General features: G+C 38.4%; 1 pseudogene; it reads left to right on the top strand.

Annotated features, from left to right (window-relative positions):
• Positions 1–9,135: 9,135 nt before the first annotated feature.
• Positions 9,136–14,807, top strand: part of LOC118612395 — a 33,648-nt pseudogene continuing 27,976 nt past the window's right edge.

The following is a 14,807-nucleotide window of genomic DNA, read 5'->3' as shown; positions in this document are numbered from 1 at the left end:
GTAATTTATTCTTCTTATAAACACACATTAGAGTTCGATCAATTTTATATAAACCACATTCTATTGACTATAACCACGGTATTATTTTTTAATAGCATCCACTAGAAATAGTTCTTGGGACATATTAAATCTTTAGATGAAAAAGTAAATAATTTGGGAACAGCTAATGGCCCATAAATCTTTCGTACTGTAGTTCAGAGGAATTATGGTTCTTTTTAGAAATACTATGACATTTTATTTCAAACAAATGTTTGTTTGTTTGTTTGTTTGTTTTTTCAGAATTTTGCCTATGAGAAAGCTCTGCTTGCCATCTGTGCTGGGGATGCTGAAGATGACTAAGTCAAGGGCAGGCTCTGGAGGTCGGGGTGCTCCTCTTTACACACGTCAAAATAGAAATTTTGTCATAAATTTGCATTGTTAGTGGCATTATAACAAAACTATAGACGATTTCCTCTTCTATCTTGAACATTTTTCTAAAGCAAAGAAAACTCTATTGACAAATTCAAATGAGACTGAATTTTCATTTACTATCTAAATCAACAATTCATTAAATTGTGTATAATGGAATAAAAAAAATTATTGCATTGAAGTTAGACTCACAGCGCAGAACTGTGCGATGATTGTGGACCTTTGCTCCTGTGGGAACTCGGGGCCCAGGGAGGTGTTTGGTGACAATGGAACTGTAAGCCTATGTTTTGTTAATTCACCAAGTTGTTATGGCTTCTTGAAATGATTCTCTCACTATTCATCACAGAGATAGGGATCCTAATTAATATTAGCTATTTTAACTTTATTGTCTACCCCTTTTAAATTTCCAAAATGTGATATCTCTTGTGCAAGAAAAGACTTGTGCCCTTAAAATTATTTCCTTACATAATTTTCAGTTATGTCCCACACTGCAGGGTGACTGGTGCTTAGGACTCTCCCCCTGAGGTCACCCTTTGCTCACAGACCAGTCACTTACTTTCTTTACTTGGGAAATAAGCCTGAATAACATACATGCTCAGTAGTACAAATGAATAATGACTTAATTGCTTCCTTATTTGCATCTAATTACAGAAAGGCCTTTAGCACATCCATTAATTTGACATTGACATGTTTCAAGGATTAAAGTTTGTTCCTTTGAAGACTTCAGTCCTTTATTATTTTTAGAATTTTGTAGTTAGAAGGGAAGAAAGTATTCCCCAGGCATAATGAATACTGTTAGCATTTAGAGAAGTTCATCTTGAGAATACATGTGGTTTTAATATTTACTTTCCCAAACATTTATTAGATGGGTCTTATTTACCCATCAAACAATTATATGAACTAAAAAAGTTTAGAATGTTTTGTGAATAGCAATCTTTATTCAAGTGACAGAAGTCAAGTGTCATTAATCTAAAACAACAACAAAAAATATGTATGTATAATGCATGAAATAAAGATATATGTATACTTTAATGTAAGAAAACAGCCCAGGGAGCCTCGACTTCAAGTGCAGCTCTAACAGGAGGTCACGATCCTTTGCTCTGGGCTCTGCCCTCCCTGTGACGAGCTGCTTTCCCTGGTGGCTCCTCTCACAGAAGCGACAGTGCAGGCCCCTACCACACCTGCTCAGAACAAACCATTTAGGAAACAGAGCATCTGCCCTGGTCTTAGTATGAGAGAGAGAAAAAGCACCTATACAAACGCCTCAGGCTAATCTACCCGTGTGTCGCTGCCCTGAGTTAATCATGTAGCCTCCTTTTTGTTAACTAATTAATGTGATGGCGATAGGGCGGGGCTGTGGAGAGTGAAATGTGATTGATACGCAGCCTTGAGGGCCCCCCTAGCTAATGATGGAGTCCGTGCGGCTGCCGCGCAAGGGTGGGGACAGGAAAGGAGGGAATCCCACGGAAACACGTGGTCGGGATTAAAAGGCGAAGCTGGAAATGGCTGCAGAGGGGACAAGCGTCCACACGGAACCACACGGAGAAGTCGGAAGCCGTTACTTTTAGGGTGACATTCGTGGGTCCATCTAAGGAGCATCCTAAACAGTGGTAAGATACAGCCTTTCATACAAGTTGTGAATTAGGTATATTTTATGTTGTACATATAGGTAAAAAAAATTACTTTAATAACATTGGGCAGCCTAAGAAACCCTACCAGGAGACTTTACAAATAGGTCCTTCTATTGACTCAGGAGAACTCGAGCGATGACATTTGAGCACGTGAAATACCGTGTGAGAGGCCGGTGGCCGGCTGTTCTCAGCGCGGGCAGAGGTTGTCACCGGACACGTGTCCAGGCGGCAGCACAAAGGGCTCGTGGATGATGCTTAAGTGCCAAACGCTCAGAAACACGTGATGCAAAACCAGCGAATCCCTGAGGCGGTGCATAATGACATTTATTGTCCACACCCGGGAAGGGGTCCTCACGGCCCAACCCGGACCCGAGCTCAGGGCCCGGTTGCTGCGAAGCAGAAGCAGCTCGTGCAGCGAGGGGGCAGTGACCGAGTGTTCCTCACAGGGACTGGGCGCAATTTTGGCATTTTCGGCGCTCTCCTCATTCCAACTTCGGGGAACAGTTTAAGTTTAGCTTATGATTTCTGGCGGCATCAGTTAGAAATGACCCAGTTTGGTCTGGTTAAAGAAACTAAATTAAACTTTATTTGTATGAATAAACTGGTTTTGTCTGCTCAGGCAATTTTCAAGACTGGTCTTCCTTTGCTTTTGATTTAGGGTAAGAAAGACTCTCCTATCAGCTGACAAGGAAGGTTCTGGAATTTATTCTGGAGGCCTCTGAAATAAAATGGTTTTGGAGGTGGGGGAGTTGTTTCATTTTGTTTTACTAAGACAATTCAAAGAAATGCTGCTTAAAGATAAACTGCACAACTTTTAAAGTATTTTTAATAGACATTGACTTTTTAAGATTGATATTTTAAGCTCAAAAAGATCAGCCAGGAATAGAATAAAATAAGACAAATCCTTTTTCACATAGAGTTAAATCTCCGGTTTCTTATGTGGAATACTAAATCAGCAAAATGTGAGTGATGGTATTTTAGAGATTATAACAAATGTCTTAAAATTATCATCTTAAAGTCTTGTTTACATAGCTGCTTTTAAAACGAAATGTATACAGCATGTAAACACCTTAGGTGCAGGATTTTTATAGCATGGGAATAATTCATTCTATGAATTTAAAACCATTAGTTTTTCTAATGGCATAAAATCAACCTTGTTTTAGTTCTGTGCAATTTAAACCATATTAGCATACATTAGCCAGAAACCAAAATTCAGTTCTAGTCAGAGAACTGTGTCAACTAATTATTGATATTACATTACTATTCTTGCTTGTAGCTATGCATGTATCCATTTGAGAAAGTAGCACGTACTTCAGAAGGAAAATGGAAAGCAAAAATATTACAAACTGGCAATCAAAAGTTCATTAGATTCCATATTGCCTTTTCCCTTTTAGCTTTGTAATAGTGCCACATTTAGCCTTCTGTATTCTGGCTATGTATAAATGGCACCCTAACAGCCAACACTTTAATTTTTACCTTGTGATAGTGAAGGCCCACAATGCTGGGGAAGTAAATAATGTCTTTTTTTTTTTTTTTATGTGTGACATTAGAAATTATAGGCCATTGAAATAAAATCTTTAAATTTATATGATTTACCCATGACAGCCCATATTAAGAGATATTTTTGCATTAGAAATTAGAAATTGGGGAATGGGTTTTTTGATTTCCATAGTTATTAAGAAATGTTCTTCTTAAATAAACAATGAATTTATTACCAGTATAATCACTTCTATAAAATGATTTTAATGATAAATTACATCATTAAAAAAGAAATACCTGGTTTTGGATTTTGAGTCATGTAATTAGTGTAAATTTTGTGTGTGTGTTTCTGGGTGTGGGGAGGTCAGCATTAGAGCAAAAATGTATGAAAAGAAAGTGATAGATGATTATTATTTTGCTAAATGATGTCTAGCAAGAAACAGTTTTGATGAAAATAATATGCATAAACATTTATTTTCCATGATTTAGGTAACCATTGTCCTACTTTTTATATTTTGAAAGCATTATAACCTATATAGGATTTCAAAAGAGCATGAGAAAGAACACTGAGAAGTCTAACCTAAGATGGCAGTTGTTTCTGCTCAGAGAAAAGGGGACCATTAAGGTGATTCAAGATTGCTAAGTTATCCTATGGTTTACAAATGCAGTTTTCAGAGACTTTGATACAAACTGATCTGAACAGTAAAAGCGACAACATCTCATTCTTTCTCTTCAAATTATTTTTAAAATTCCTTTGATGTAAACAAACCCTACATTCTTTTTTTTCTACTACCAGCTCTGCTTAAGTTTTATATAATGATGTTTTTCACATAGTGACTATAAATATACAAATTCATCCATCAGCACTAATATTATTTTGACTCTTAATAATAAGCCGGTTGAATTTTAGAATCCTATGGGTGGAAAATTTCTGCTGTACTCTTGCCAAGTCACCAAAGTTACCCAAAAAACTCAGGACATTTCTGTCATAGCATCCTGTATGACAACTGACTCTGCACTGCTCCGGTCTGTGTGCGAATGCCCATGTCCTCAAGGAGGCTAGCTTTGTGAACCACGCTCTCTCAGGAGTGCTCGGTAACATCACTAAGGCCATTCCTGACCACTTCTAACTGTAGGCATGGTACGGCCATGGAGTTTTGTTTGGGCTGTCCTCGGTCACGTGTGTCGGGCTGGCTACTACTCTGAAGAGCAGCGTAATTCTCCCTGAGGAAGCCTGTGTGAGACTTCTTTCCTGACCTGTTAAGAAAACCCTAAATATGGCAGTAGGATTATGAATCCTTATTTTGAGAAATGACCTAAACACAAGATGAAGAAACATGCTTTATCTCCTTCATAAGACTATTTTGGAATATTGGATTTTAGAGTAATATGTAAGTGTAAAATGGAACTAGGGGACACCAAGGAATAAAAACTATTATTTGCACAGGCCTCTGTCAGACGCTGCTATTTTTCCTTAACTTTCACTTTATCAACTCATTAATATGTTGTACTTTATTCAGTTCTCTGAAGTACTCTGTAGTGCGTGTATTAAAACTATTATTCCTAACTTATACTTATGTAAACTGACTTTAAGAAAAGGTGACCATCTTTAAGTTAGGTAGGTGATGGTAAAAGCTGGAGAAAGTAGAATCAAGGTTTTCTAAGAATTACAGGATCCATCCACTGTCACAATTGCTTGCAGATCTAATGACTATACCTTAATCCATTTCTTTAAAAATATGACAACTTTTAAAAATAAAGTGGGTGTTTTTCCTGTGCTATTAAATATTCTATCTCCCCCTCACGTTAATTGTCAATAGGTGATACAGCTCCGTGATAACTGAGGGAATAGCGTGAGCGAGGCAGGTAGGTGTGAGGCATCAGGATTAGACGACAGTCCCTGAATTTCAGGAGTAATAGCAGTGGCCAAGGAGGAGGGAATGATTGTGGGGTCTTCTTATACCTTGTTAATAAATGGTAGAGAACTGGGGGAAAAAAATGTAAGAGTGACACAGTCATGTTTACATTGACTATAGATCATTCTTTTGTTCTTTGGGGAAAGAGATTGAGAAAGAGAAACCCGGAGGCAGAAAGACCAGTTAGGAAGCAATCGTCGTGATCAAGGCAATAACTGAACGGCGCCTGTGGCAGAGCAGACGAGGAGGTAGCAAGCCCGACCTAAACTGAGGCAAAGAAGGGAAAGAAAACTTGGAATCTCAAATTATTGATTTTCTTTTTTTCTTATTCATTTATTTTCTTCTTTTCAATGCACCACAGTCTTTCATTCTGACTTTTTTCACAGAATTTTTTATGCGCAAGATATAACTGAAACTTAGCTCCCAACACTGCTTTTCTTTCTTTTTTTTTTTAAAAAAAAATTATTTAAATTAGTTTCAAGAATACAGTACGTTGGTTAGACATCTATAATGTTCATAAAACGACCCCCTCAATTGCTTCCTCCCACCCTGGCCCTCCACTGAGCCATCATGTTAACGCGGGCTGCATTCCCTCTGCCGTGCCCCCCATGCCCAATTATCAGCTACCAATTTGTTCTTCTTTAACCCTTCACCCCATTCTCCCAGCCTCTCAACCCGCCTCCCCCCTGTCTGTCACCAAATTGTCCACTATATTCATGAGTCTGTTTTTGATTAGTTTGTTCTTTTGTTCCTAGATACTGCATCTAAGTGAAATCATACGGTATTTATCTTTCTCTGACTTATTTCACTCAGCATAACAACCTCTAGGTCCATCCATGTCATTGCAAATGGTAGGATTTCATTTATTTTAATGGCTGAGTAATATTCCATTGTATATATGAACTATAATTTCTTTATCCAATCGTCTGTTGATAGGCATTTAGGTTGCTTCCATATCTTGTGCTGTCATGAATATTGGAGTGCATAGATCTTTGCAAATTATTGTTTTGGTTTTCTTTGGGTCAATACCCAGAAGTGCAATTGCTGCGTCAAAAGGTATATCCATTTTTAATTTTTTGAGGAGCTTCCATACTGTTTTCCAACACTGCTTTTCTTATAGGTTAACTTTAAAGGGACTAGTTATTCTATCACCTCATAACCCAAGAGGCTTGGCCCCTCGTTCTTCCGGTAAATCGTCATTAGCTCCAGATTGCTAGTCTTTCACTATTTATAAGCTCTTCTAATTTCGAAACTTCTGCCCAAGCATTTCCATCCTCTATCATTCTCATTTTTCCTGTTCATGGTGGCATTTGTCAAAGTTTGGACTTCATAGCACTGATAGTCTCTGGCACATGATACCCAAGTTTGAGGCCAAGATACCACCATTTTAAAGCTGATGAGACAACTAATTTGTATTGACATTGGATTGCTCACTTTTTGATTTTTTCAATAATTACTATATGCCTTATTTTATATTTATTTTTAATTTTTAATTACAGTTTACATTCACTAATTTATTTTTTAAAATTTTATATTTACTATTATATTAGTTTCAGGTGTACAACATAGTGGTTAGACATTTATATAACTTACAAAGTGATCCCTCGATAAGTCTCGCACCCACCTGACACCAAATATAGTTATTAAATTATTATTGACTAGATTCTTTAAGCTGTGCTTTACAGCCCTGAGACAGTTTTATAACTGATAATTTGTACATTTCACACCTTTACCTTTTTCATGCAACCCCCAGAATCCCTCCTATTTGGCAACCAGCAGTTTGCTCTCTGTATCTTTGAGTTTGTTTTGTTTGTTTGTTTTCGGATTTCACATATAAGTGAAATCATACAGTATTTGTTTTGTCTGTGTGAATTATTTCACTTAGCATAATATCCTTTAGGTTTAGCCATGTCATGCAAATGGTAAGATTTCATTCTTTTTTATGGCTAGGTAATATTCTTTATTCTTTTATATATATATATATGTACGTATATATGTACTACATCTTTATTCATTTGTGTTTTGAGTGAAGCATTTAATCCATTTACATTTAACGTAATTATTGATAGGCATGTAGTTACTACCATTTTATTGATCGTGTTCTGATTAGTTTTGTAGTTCTCTCTTCCTTTCTCATCCTCTTGCTCTCTTCTCTAGTAAGTTGATGACTTTCTGTAGTGTTGCATTTGGATTCCTTTCTCTGCATCTTCTACACCTTTTGCAGATTGTGGGTTTGTGGTTACCACCGTCTTCATTTGCCAAGCTATGTTTATAGCGATCTATTTTAAGCTGATGGTCACTTAAGTTCGAACACATTCTAAAATCACTGCCATTGATCCTCAACTCCTCCACATTTATGTTTTTCATTTTAATTTCTTTGTGTGTGTGTGTATCCCTTAATTTACTGTTGTAATTACACACGATCTTCCTCCTTTTGCTTTTTAACCTTAGTACCAGCTTCGTACTAGGGGTAGTTGGGCCACTGTTTTCATTATGTGTTTGCCTTTGTCAGTGAGAGTTGTTGTTTTTTTCTTTGAGATATTTTTTATTTGTATTTTTTTATTATTTTTCTTCTTCTTTAAGAGGTCCCAGTGTTTTGAACTCTGTATCTTGTAGGTTGCTTGTCTCCATTTTCTTCAGTTTTTTTCTTTTAGAGTTTTGCCCTGTTGTTTGGCTTGGGACAAGTTTGTCTGCTCATCTTGGCTGACTCCCTGTGTTTGTTTCTATGTATTAAGTAGATCTGCTTCACCTCCCAGGCTTGGCAGAGTGACTGTATTCAGTAGGTGTCTTGTGGGGTACAGTCTCCCTCTTTACCTGAGCCAGGCGCACTAGGGGTGTCCCTTGTGTGAGTTGCGTGTGCTCTCCTGTCATAGTTGAGCCTTGATTGACCTTAGCATGTCAGTGGGTGGGATTTGCTCTCAGGCTGACGGGCTGTGAGCATCTGTGACTACAGCAGATAAGCTGCTGTGCAGGGACTGACTTCGCGGGGTGGGGGCCGAGCGCAGGCCTCACGTCTCGGTGAAGCGTCCTCACCTCCCGGCTCTGAGGACCGGCAGGTGCAGTCAGGTGCCGTGGGGACAGGACGCGCAGCTGCGACGCCGGCCTGTGGGGGTCGGAGCGGACTTTGCGATCGCATGGCACACAGAGCCTCTTAAAGCAGTGAAGGAGCTGGTCACCCCTAAAAGCAGCAAGTAGGCCCCCGCCCCTCCGCGGCGGGGCGGCCAGGTCTGAGCGGCCCGGCATCGCTTGTCCTGCCTGGTCCCCCCTTAAGGATGCTGATGAGGCACCACGTGTGGCCTCCGCGCCGGGCGCCCGGGTGCGGCGCAGACTCGTTCTCGACAGATCGTTCTAGACAGAAGCGACCCGAGTGAGCCGGCCGGGTGCGAGGGGTGCAGCGCCCTCCCCGGGGGCAGTGAGGACCGTCCCCACAGGTCCCCCGCTCCCTCCTCCGTGCCCCAGAGAAACCTCCGGCCATCGCCCCTTTCTGCTAAGTGCGCACCCCCGGAGCCGTCGTGCTGACGCGAGCAGAAAGACGCGAGATTCGGGGTGTTCGCTCAGCTGTGGTCTGTTCCGGCGACTCCGCCTTCGCTCCCTGGGGGTCGCGTGCGCTGCGCCCTGGCTCGGCCCCATCCGTGCAAGGCTGCTGAGGTTCCAGGGCCGCCCGAGGGCTCCCCGCCCGGAGGCTCGGCAACGGCTGGGGGATGCTGCCACCCGGTGGCGGCGTCGGGAATTGCCTCGTGCGGGACTCAACCCGAGAGCGCGAAGAGGCCCTGGAGGGCGGCTCTGAAAACCATGACGGCACGAAACGCCAAACTTGCGGGGCGAGGGTGAAGCATGGGTGGCAAACGCACCTTCATTCCATGTTTGTTTGGCTCATCAAAGCAAAAGCTTAATATTTGTTGCAGATCTCATTAGATCGCTACTTGGTTATCAAGGTTAAAAAGGAAACATACCCTTTGTAATTGATGCATTTGTCTGTGCGATACAGGAATTTAGAAGTTCTTTCTGAAAAATTTACTAGTTTTAAGTTGTTTGCTAACCCGAGACACCTCAGGGAGGTCAGCTTTATACGGGGAAATTAGGCTCAGGTCCCTCAGAACCGGTTTCTGAGGCTGCATCTCCTTCAGCGTGCAGCCTTGACCCTCGGTCAATGGGTCAGAGAAAGACGGAATAAATACAGAGAATTTTTTGAGGGCTACTAGATGGAAGGAAGGTTGGGGGATGGCAAAAAAAAAAAAAGACAAAGGGATGAAGAGGTACAAATGGATAGCTAGTTGTATAATAGACATGGAGACGTAGAGAGTAGCAGGGGAAAGATGGTTAATAATGCTGTAATAAATAGAAGAGGAGGAAGAGGGTTACATAAAAGAATTAGTGGGGAGATCGCTTAGTGAGTTATGTGGATCTCTGATCACTGTGCTATACAGCTGAAACTAGTATATTATTGTATGCTGACTATAATTGAAAAAAAAAACCTCATTGAATTGTACAGTGTAAATACAAGCAACTAATTGTCTATTATATTTCAATAAAGCCAGAAAAAAAATGTATATACCAATAAGCATGTTGATATTTAAACACCAAGACCAAGACCAAAAGCTCGAAGAATAACAGCAAACAATCCAAATATGGAAGAAAAGATCAATAAAAATAAAAGGCAAAGTAGTTAAAAAAATTAAAGTACTTCTTTGTCAAAATAATACATAGGTATAGATACAAACATTTTTAATTCTGATGGGGAAAAACAGAAGACAGAAAAATAGTAGATATGAAATATGGACATGATTATTTTTAGAGAGACTAACATATTTGCTAATACTGGGACTAATACAAAGTACGCAATATTTGTAGGAAAATGTACTATGTCAGAATTAACTGAAGAACCCTTAATAGACCAAAACAATAGATGCAGAACAAAAGTTTTAACATAGTCAAATAGCTCCACTTAAAGAGATCACCAAGCTACATCATTTTATGGGCAAAATCTGTCACATACTTCCACATCAAGATATGGAAGTATCTTGCCATCTGTTTCTATGGATCCTTCATAATCCTGTCGTCAAAATAACTAGATCATAAAAATATAATTTAGTGTCTTTATAGCACTAAGAGTCTCTGCAAATGAAAATTTATCCTAGCAATCTTTAAAAAGAATACAGATACTCATCGCAATCTGAACCATTACCTGAACCCAGAAATTGAACGCATTTGGTAAAACTTTACCATTGGATTCTAAATTAAAAGTTAGCACACTAATCAAGACCAGTGCCTATTTTTGTATGGCCTATAAGCCAAGGATGGTTTTTGCATTAAGCAGTTGAAATAAAATGAAAAGTGCAGTGTTTATAAATAGTTGCTGAGATAGAACCACGCATACTCACATAATTTTGTTGGCTGCTTTTACACTCCAACAGAATTGAGCACCTTTGAAAGAGACTGAGTGGTCTGCAAAGCCTGTACAGAAAAAGTTTGTTGACCTGTACTCTAGATAGTTACTTTCTGAAGCACAGTAGTCCAATCGATTTGGTTAACATAGTATTCTATGCTATCCAAACTCAGAAAACAAGTAGATTTGGATAGTGAGAGAGAGAAATGCAATAAAAGATAATTCAGTAGAAATTCTGGAATTTGTGTATCTAAACTCCATAACAATTGAGAATTTGACCAAGACCCAATGTCTCTAATGCTTCCTGGAGCTTTATTTGTCTTAGCATTATTAGAATTGGATTTTTAATGTATTTTATTATAACATGCATTTATATTCCATTTTACATGTGTCAACATATAACATACATGTAACTTGATCTCAAAATCTGGGTTACTCCACCTGCTGTGACGTCACTGAAGTCATCCATTGCTAACTACCCTGTCCACCTTCCTGGCACTAAGCAGTCATCTGCATTTCAGTGAGTGCCAACAGGGTGGTGCACTTTTGCAAAGTATTTTGTTAAAAACAAAACGATATGTTATGTACCATAATAGTCAATGTGGATATAATGAGTGATTTTATGGCTTACTTCCTCCAAATATCCTGCCTTATAAATCCACTTCTCGTGATGCACAGCAGCATGTCAAAACAGTACAGTTAAAAAAAGACAAAACTCCTATTTAACTGGGTCATCTGTGCCTAGTCCAAGCTAATTTGAACATGAAACCTTATTTGCTCCTAATTGCCATTAACATCTTTGGGAAGTGTATATATACTTGTGAAATGCTTGAGATTTTTTTGGGGGGGTGGGGGTTAGGGAAGGTGTTTTTAAATCATGATTGAGAGGATGAAATTAAGGAAATCATAACAGGTAAACTAGGAATTTGGATTATTTTCCATCTCTCTAATATCAGGCACTACAAGATACTAGAAAGTAACTTGAAGCTATCAAAAATATTAAGATTTCTGATAAGGGTAAGTACACTGATACATATAAAAATACTTGTAATTTTGGTTTACAACTCTGTTTTTTTATAAGATTTGAAAGATAAATGAAAAAAAATAATTATAAATCTGTTAACGGCTACACAATATATAAAGATGTAATTTGTGATATCAATAACATAAAGGAACCGACCCCTATGGGAGTAGAGCTTTAGTATGCAATTGAAATTATCATTTTAAAGTAGACTGTTACTACTTTAGGATGTTTATGTAATCCCCATGGTAACCGCAAGGAAGATACAGCATACACACAAAAGTAAATGAAAAAGGAATTAAAACATGTCACTACAAAAATTTCAATTAGAAATACTTCTGGTTTCCGGTTCAAAAGGAGCTTGAAAGTCATCACTTCATCATCCCAAGTAAAAACTGGAAAAATTGAAATTCAACCCTTCTTGGGTCCATCAGAGAATTGAGGTCACAGGGCAAACTGCTGCTCTGCAAACGGGAGCTAGTTGGATACAGAGAATCACAACTTGCCAGAGCAGAAACGCATTAGCAGAAACTTCTGTGGTAACCAGTAGAGGCCTAGGAAAATCTAAATGGTAATGAACAAATTGTGGGAGACTCAGTGTGGACAAACCTGAGAATCAAGGCCTCCATGGGTCTCAACCTTAGGGAAGTCCCCACACTTTTATGAGTGTTACCTCCAAGAGCCCAAGTTGTCTTAGTGAAGATTAGAGAAAAAAAAATCTCCATTGTCCTTCTGACAGGTGGTAGAGGGAAAGTAGTTATTCTGAAATACACCCAGCACATTCCGTTCTTAACAAGGCACGCCCCCAAGAGAAACTGTGGTACCAGAGTTTGTAACCTCCTGGGGTTTATTAGAATCTAACAGACTTGGGGGAAGAGAGTGTCCAAATACAATCCCACCTACCAGTGAGGGCGAGGGGAGGGGTGGGTTTGAGAAGCCCTGGTGAAGTTTCCAGTCCAGTGCCAGTTTCAGCGAAAGACAGACCTAATCGTAGGCTTATTGAATGCCTCTCTTCCCATATACATTGGAACCACATCACTAAAAGCCTATTTACCAGTGTTCTTTTATGTAGTATATTTAGCTTTCAACCACAACACAAAAATCGCAAGACATACAGAAAGGCAAAGAACACAGTTTGAAGCAGCATAGTAAGCATTAGAACCATACTCAGATATGTCAGTAACATTGGCATTACAAGACTGGGAATTTGATTAATATGGAAAAACGTGTAGGATATGCAAGGAAAGTGGGTATGTAAGCAGAGGGATAGGAATTCTCCAAAAGATAAAGGAAATGCTAGAGATTTAAAAAAAAAAAAAAAAAAAAGAATATTTTAACAGAAATGAAGAATGCCTTCGATAGACTCAGTAGTAGACTGAACTTGGCTGGGGAAAAGAATTCCCGACCTTTATATACCAATAAAAAACTTCCCCAAACTGTAAATCGAAAAAAGACAAATCATAATACAGAATATCCAAAAACTGTGGGACAATTATAAAAGATGTAACACATGTGGAACGGCGACTACCTGAAGGAGAAAAAGAGAAAGCAATAGAAGAAATACTTAAAGCAACAATTACTGAGGATTTCCCCCAAATTAATTTCGGACAACAAACTACACACCCAGGAAGGTCAGAGAACACCGAGCAGGGGAATGACTAAACAACTACATCTTCATCTATCATATTCAAACTGTAGAAAATCAAAGAGAAAAAGTCTTGAAGTCAGAAGGAAATACCTTATGTATAGAGGGGCAAAGATAAGAATTACATCTGACATCTCAGAAACCATGCAAGCAAGAAGGAAGAGTGAAATATTTAGAGTATCAAGAGCAGAAAACAATCCCCACCTACCAAGCATTCTGTACCCTGTAAAATTATCCTTCAAAATTAAATACTTTCTCAGACAAAAGTAGAAGGAATTTGTTGCCAGTAGGCCCGCATTGCAGGAAACGTTAAAAAGAAGTCCTTCAAAAGATAGAAAATTATGTCGGTCAAAAACTCATATCTCTTTAATAATGGAAGAGCATTCAAGAAAATAAATGAAGATAACATTTAAAAAATTATGAACTAAGAGATATATTTGTTTAAAAAAAATTAACAACAATGTATTCCATGATTATAGCTCATTATAAGTGAAATGAATGACAACAATAATACAAGGGACAGGTGGGAGGAATTAAGAATATTTCATTGCTGTATGGGACCTGCACTACACGTGATATGGTATAGTATTATTTGAAAGTAGATTAGGATAAACTGTAAGTGTATATTGCAAATTCACAGCAAACGACTGCAAAAATGTTAATTTTTAAAAAGCATAATTAATAGATAGATATTAATCCACCCATATCAGTAATCACTTTAAATATCAAAAGATAACAGAAAAGATAAGAAAGATATGTCATGCTAATACGAATCAAAAAGCTGGAATAGCTACATTAATTTCAGAGAAAGCTGGAGTAGCTACATTAATTTCAGAGAAAGCAGAAAGAAAAAATCAAGGAAAATTATCAGAGATAGACGACTGTTATGTAATGATAAAGGGTTAAATTTTCAAAGGAGCCATACCAATCTTTATATGTGTCTAATAATGAGACATCAAACGATGTGAGGCGAAAAGGTTTAGAACTGCAAGAAAAAATAAATGAATCTACTCATAGCTGGATTTCTTCAATACTGTTTTCATTAACAAGGGAAAATCAAGGACAAAGTTGAACTCTAGCCTGTTCATCAATTGGATACAGTTAATATCTATAGACACTTCTTCCAACAACAGTAGAATACACATTCTTCTCAATCTTACAAGGAACATTTGCCAAAATAGATCACATTCTGGTCCTTAAAATACACCTTAAAAAACTTAACAGAAATCATACAGCGTATGCTCTCATGCCACAATGAAATAGAACTAGAAATCAATAATAGCTAGAAAATCCCCCAAATATCTGAGATTAAATATATACT

This window comes from Rousettus aegyptiacus, unplaced genomic scaffold (assembly GCF_014176215.1).
Source record: "Rousettus aegyptiacus isolate mRouAeg1 unplaced genomic scaffold, mRouAeg1.p scaffold_m13_p_16, whole genome shotgun sequence".
NCBI classification, from domain to species: Eukaryota; Metazoa; Chordata; class Mammalia; order Chiroptera; family Pteropodidae; genus Rousettus; species Rousettus aegyptiacus.
The sequence above is the reverse complement of the archived record's forward strand: the minus strand, read 5'-3'. Positions and strand labels throughout refer to the sequence as shown.